Below are 6,183 nucleotides of genomic sequence, written 5' to 3'. Positions count from 1 at the left end.
CGCGGCGCGGCGGGGGGCGGCGCGTGTCCTTCAGCGGCGCCGAGGTGAAGCGCGGGCGGCGGCGGGCGGGCGGCCCGGCGGCTCCGGCGCGAGTGAGCTACTGGCGGCGCGCGGGGCCAGCGGGCCAGGGCCGGGCGGGCGGGCGGGCGGGCGGCGGAGGGGGCGCGCCGTCACACGCCCGCGACAGGCTGCGAGGACCTTCCCCTCGGAGAGCCCCTTCCTCGCCGCGGCTGGGCTGGGCTGGGCTGGGCTGGGCGCGGCGGGCAGAGGCGCCCCCTGCAGAGCGAGGGCCCGCCTGGGCAACCGACCAGGGCTGCCCCCGGGGAGAGGCTGGCGCCCCTCCACCCCCCCCCCCCCCGCCGCCACCGCACCCGGCAGAGCCGCTTGGCTTCCCCCGAACCACGTTGGGGACCGGCCCGGCGCGCCAGTCGGAAGGCCCCCTGGTCGGGGCGGGGCCGGAGAGTTGGGCCTGGCACGGCCGCCCCGGGAGGCCAAGGGAGAAGGCGCGCCCTCTCCCTCGGAGCCCCGCCGGGATCATGGGCAAATGGGATTGTGGGACACAACAGCGAAGCTGTCAAGCAGAAGGCCCCCCCCCCTCGAGCCCCAGAGTGAGCCTTCAGGGCTCTGGTTTGTCGCGGGAAGCGCTCCCGAGCATGTGCAGAGCGCGCCGCCTCATCCCTGACCAACCACTTGCAGCCGCGAGCGCCCCTTCGGGGTTCTGGGCGCAGTTGCCAGAACGACAGACGGGGCTCCCGGGCAGAGGCCACGCGCCTGCGCCTTTCCCTTCTCCCCCCCCCTCCTCTTGGCTTGGCATGCGAGGGGCGGCGAGAGCTCCGGCCGCGAATCAATGCTGGGGGGGGGGGGACAGAAACAAACGGCCTCCCGTGCCCACCCTGGAGGAGTCGGCGCGCTCGAGTCCGGGGTCCCACAGATAGCTCCGGGTTGGCGCCAGGGGCTTCCCGGGGAAGGGCGGCCATTGCAGCGCAAGCCCTTTCCCACCCATCGCAAGAGGAGAAGCCCTGGCTGAAGGGCTGGGGGCACTGGGGGGGAGGTGCGCCCAGGGGGTTCGGCCCGGGGAGGCCTGGGTTTCCGGGAGCCCGGGAGGAGGAGAAGCAGCTCTCTCTCCCCTGTCTCTGGTTCACCCCGGAATGCTAGGCGCTGTCCATAGAAGGCTGAAGAGACGCTGTCCTCCTTGGACGCCTTGCCCAGACTGACCAGCAAGGCGACCCTGTTTGGTGCCCTCTCCCCATCAAGGACTTGCTGCCGACGCTTTGGCTGGTGAATTCAAACCCCTAAGGTGAATGACACGCTACTGCCCTTCACTGCGGGACTGCGGGTCCTGGGCCCCCAGCCCCCAGGCCTCTGCCACTCCCCTGCCTGTGCAGCCCCTTCAGAGGTCTCCCCCCACCCCCAATCCTTCCCTGTGCTCTCTGCAGTTTGCATACTTATGAACATGATATGACATCACAGTAGCTCAGCCAATCGGCAGCAGACCACCCACCATGAGATCCCCTTCCATCAGCAGCAGGAGCAAATGTCCCAGCCCCCTGCATCCTTCTGCCCCAAAGATCTCCTTGAGGTAAGGCCAGCTCACATTCACGCATTCGGCCTGCATGAGATTTCTTAGGGTTCTTTTCCGTCTCGGTTGTGGGAGTGTGCGGTCTTGGTGCCGAGTGGGGTCTGAGATACGTATCTTGTGGGGCTGCTCTTTACTGTCCTGTGGCTGTCCTGTCCCATTAAAATTTCATCACATTTTAGGGGGAAACAAACGGAAAAGAGCAGCTGGAAATGATGTGATGGCAACAGAATTCTTCTAGGGAACTCTCTCTGTGTCATATGAAGGCAATTTTGCCCTCTAATTGCAGGGTGCTGGTGGTGGTACGTTGCCTCCAGAGAGAGACTAATCACATTTATTGTAGCATAAGCTTTCGAGAGCCACAGCTCTCATTGTCAGATGCAACTTTATTGTAGCATAAGCTTTTGAGAGCCACAGCTCTCTTCGTCAGAAGCAACTTTATTGTAGCATAAGCTTTTGAGAGCCACAGCTCTCTTCGTCAGAAGCAACTTTATTGTAGCATAAGCTTTTGAGAGCCACAGCTCTCTTCGTCAGAAGCAACTTTATTGTAGCATAAGCTTTCGAGAACCACAGCTCTCATTGTCAGATGCAACTTGATTGTAGCATAAGCTTTCGAGAACCACAGCTCTCATTGTCAGATGCAACTTTATTGTAGCATAAGCTTTTGAGAACCACAGCTCTCATTGTCAGATGCAACTTTATTCTAGCATAAGCTTTCGAGAACCACAGCTCTCATTGTCAGATGCAACTTTATTCTAGCATAAGCTTTCGAGAACCACAGCTCTCATTGTCAGATGCAACTTTATTCTAGCATAAGCTTTCGACGATGCATCTGACGAAGAGGGCTGTTGTTCCCAAAAGCTTATGCTACAATAAAGTTGGTTGTTCTTAAAGGTGCTACTGGACTCTTTGCTATTTTGCAACCACAGACTAACACGGCCGACTGCTCTGGGTCCAGAGAGAGCAGTCTCCCAAAGACAGCAGCAGCTCAACAGAGCACCGAGAAGAGGGTGAAGCATGAACCAAGCTCAACCCCAGAATTTGCTGCCAATGCAAGTCGCCCTGACGGGGGAAATGCATCAGTGAGAAAGTGCTTTTGGGGACAGGCAAGAAGTCATGGGAGGTTTGGGGGCAGGCAGCTCCGAGACAAGCACCAGTCTGAGCTCTGCTGTGGAATATGGGTGCCCCACTGGCAGCAAAGGGGCCGGATGTGGGGCCGGCAGGGGGGGGGTCACCCTCCCTAAGAGTAAATATAGATTGCTTCTGAGCGGGTCTTTCTCACCACTCGTAGATCCAGAGGAGTTGGCTGTGTTAGTCTGTAGCTTATACTACAACAAAGTTGGTTAGTTTTAAAGGTGATACTGGACTCTTTACTGTTTTTCTCACCATTGGATGCTACTAGAACGCCATCACTAAGATTTGGTTTCAGAGCAGAAGGAGTGATTTGGGGAGCTTGCTTGAGCACTTCTCATTTTGGAAATGATGAACTGTCTCTCCTGGAACAACTTTGGACCCCAAATGAACCCACCGACTCACCTGCAGCTGCCTGAGGAAGCCCCTCACAGGGCCTGGTGACAGCCGCCTCCGGGCACGAATGCAAAGAACAAGATACAGCAGCAAAGGTTCCATGCGCCCTGAGTGCAAGCACATCCATCGGGCCGTGTTTTTCTGGATGTGTGGGGAGGGGGTTGCAATACAGAGTGCCCAGGAGTCTTTGCAATGCGGTGCGATGTATCTTGTGTTAAACTCACCCCATGTTCTTGCGACACCTGGGTTTTTGTTTTTAAAAATACCTGAAGAAGTGCATCATGTGAGAGCAGAAAAGGGGAGTGAATCATGCAGAGAAGAAAACTGACACACCCACCCACCCCCTCATGCTATTCCAGGTCTTCCCCAGCCCCAAATGGCTCTCGCTCTCAACAGCTCTCAGCACACGCTCATTACATTCTCACAGGCGAATGCACTGCCCCTTGCACAAAGGGAGACAAGCTGGTGACAGCAGCTGGTTTGCCCCCTAACCACTTTGCTCTGAATTCCGAGTTCAGAGCAGCTCTCAAGCAGCTCAGGGGATGAGCGAGCGAGTGCCCTCACATGCTTGTGCGCGTGGCGCATGGCTGGCACTCCCTCCCAGAGAGCAGACCAGCTCTGGTCTTTCCAATCCCTCTGGGGATTTTTTAAAAGCCTCTGTCCCGACAGTCCTAAGCAAAGATGCATCCTCTTGAGCCCATCGATGTCAACAGGCTTAGAATGAGGCAGCTCCATTTGGGGTACAGCTCATCAGTGCCTCTGAACATGTTAAGAACGCTCCTGACCTGCATGACTGGGGAACCCCCGCGTCCAAGTGCTGAGTGTCTTATTCAACACCCTTCCTTACACAGAGACCCTTCGAGGCCTCCAATGAGCCCCATTTCAGCCATGCCATCCTTCCCCTTGGCTGAGACCTTTGCTCATGCACAACAACCCACGCTGTCCCTTCCCATGGGAAAGAGTCCAGCAGCACCTTTAAGACTAACCAACCTTATTGTGGCATAAGCTTTTGAGAACCACAGCTCTCTTCGTCAGATGCATCATCAGCTTTCAAGAACCACAGCTCCCTTCGTTAGAGCTGACGATGCATCTGATGAAGAGTGCTGTGGTTCTCGAAAGCTTATGCTACAATAAAGTTGGTTAGTCTTAAAGTTGCTACTGGACTCTTTGCTATTTTGCAACTACAGACTAACACGGCTACCTCCTCTGGATCCTTCCCATGGTGAGGAAAAACACACCATTTGGGGAGGGGCCATAGCACCCGTTTTGCTTACTGGGGGACATCGTCTCTGGCATCTCCTGATAAAGGCTCTTAGGACCAGTTCTCATGTTGCCAAGTCCACCTGTCGTGTCCCCCATAGGTCCCGTAAATAAACATGCTACGCAGAACTGCTCCCTTGGGAAAATGATAGGCTTGTGGCCATTCTTCACGCATGGCATGATCCACACCTGAATCAGGCCCACACATGCCTGGAAACGGTTCCCATCTTGCTGACTGGACTGGCAAAGGGGGGGGGGGCAGCACGAGGCCTTTGTACCTTGTGGATGGGCCAGGATCAGCTCCCCTGTGCTCGAAGCCGCCTCCAGAGAGGTCTAGACGGAGCCCCTGCTCTGCTGGCTGGGTCAAAGGGAACAGATGGGTTTGGCCCTAGAGGACTGGAGCTGGCAAAGACTGAGGATGTCTTCTGAGGGGGAGCATTTTAAAGAGAGAGCTCTGCGATGGCTTTGTCCAAGCGCCCCAGAAGCATTCCTCTCTTAAACCCAGGTCCGTTTCTGATTTTCCTGTCTCTGCATGCTCAGAGGCACTCTTGTCTTGGACTCTTGGCACCAAAAGCAGGTATTCCAACTAAGCAGAAGCTCAAATCCTGCCCTGCAAGATGCCCAAGAGCCAGACACCACCCCCAGAAGCCCCGAAGAAGAAACAGGAGCCGACCAGAGATTTCGACTGCCATTAAATATTCTGCTACAGGCAACAGATGGGGCCCCCAGAGGAGCCGCGCCCTGCACCAACTACACTAAAACAAACGCAGCCCCGGTACAGCTTCCCGCCGGTGGATCGGGCCCCGAGCGAGTCCGTGGGCTGGCAGCCCGCCACAGGCAGCTCCAGCTGCGGGCCCTGGGCCGGCTGGGCCCCTCCCCCGCTCCCCGCTGCGGAGGACCCAGGCGTTCGGCCGCTGCCAAGGCTGCCAGCTACTGGAGGAAGCCCTTGAGGCAGCTCTCTGAAGCGCCGCAATTAATGGGGGCGCCTATCAGATTTTCATAAGTGTTTCTGTTCGCTGACAGCTCCTTGGCAGGCGGCCAAAGCCCAGCGGGCAGCCCAAAGCCTGGCGCGGCCCCGACCCGGACAGGAAGCGAAGGCCCCTGTCGCCCCCTGGCGGCCGGAACGGGAGCAGAGGCGCCCCCCCGCCCCGCGCCACTGCTCGCGGCGGGGGCTCCAGCTGGGCACGGCGGCTCAGCCCCCGGGCCTGCCTGCGCTGCCCTTCCCTGGAGCGCTCGCGCTGCAGACCCCCGGCCCGTCGCGGCGCGGGCGTCGGGAAGGAGCCCAGCAGCGAGCGAGAGGCTGCGCCGAGCGCTTCCCTCGCGGGCGCCCCCCCCCCCCCGCCCCAACAGCGCAGCCGTTCGGCCTGGCAGTGCCCAGGCAATTCGCTGATTGCCTCGCCCTGAGAGGCTTCCCGGCGCAGCAGGTGGCGGAGGGGGAGGAAGGCCCTGCCAAGGCCGCAGCTCGGGGCCGGGGGGGGGGGGGCGCTGCAAAATGATCGCACTGGGGCGGGGGGGGGGGCGAAGATTCCGGCCGGCGGGGCTTTTGTTGCCCGCAAGGGGTGCCAACGCAGCGACTGCCCCGCATGCGCCGCGGCAGCTCGGGGTGGGGGGCAGGCAGGGGTTAATCGGTCTCTGCGGGACCGTCGTCCTTTGCGCCGCTGCCCCCTGCCGGAGATCTGGCTGCTGGACCTAGTGTTGTCAACCTCCTGGGGGTGGCTGGAGATCTCCCGGAATTAGAACTGATTTCCAGGCCACAGAGATCAGTTCCAATGGAGACAAAGGCTGCTTTGGAGGGAGGGCCCTATGGCGTTATACCTCTT

This window comes from Eublepharis macularius, chromosome 12 (assembly GCF_028583425.1).
Source record: "Eublepharis macularius isolate TG4126 chromosome 12, MPM_Emac_v1.0, whole genome shotgun sequence".
NCBI classification, from domain to species: domain Eukaryota; kingdom Metazoa; phylum Chordata; class Lepidosauria; order Squamata; family Eublepharidae; genus Eublepharis; species Eublepharis macularius.
This window is presented reverse-complemented; position numbering follows the sequence as displayed.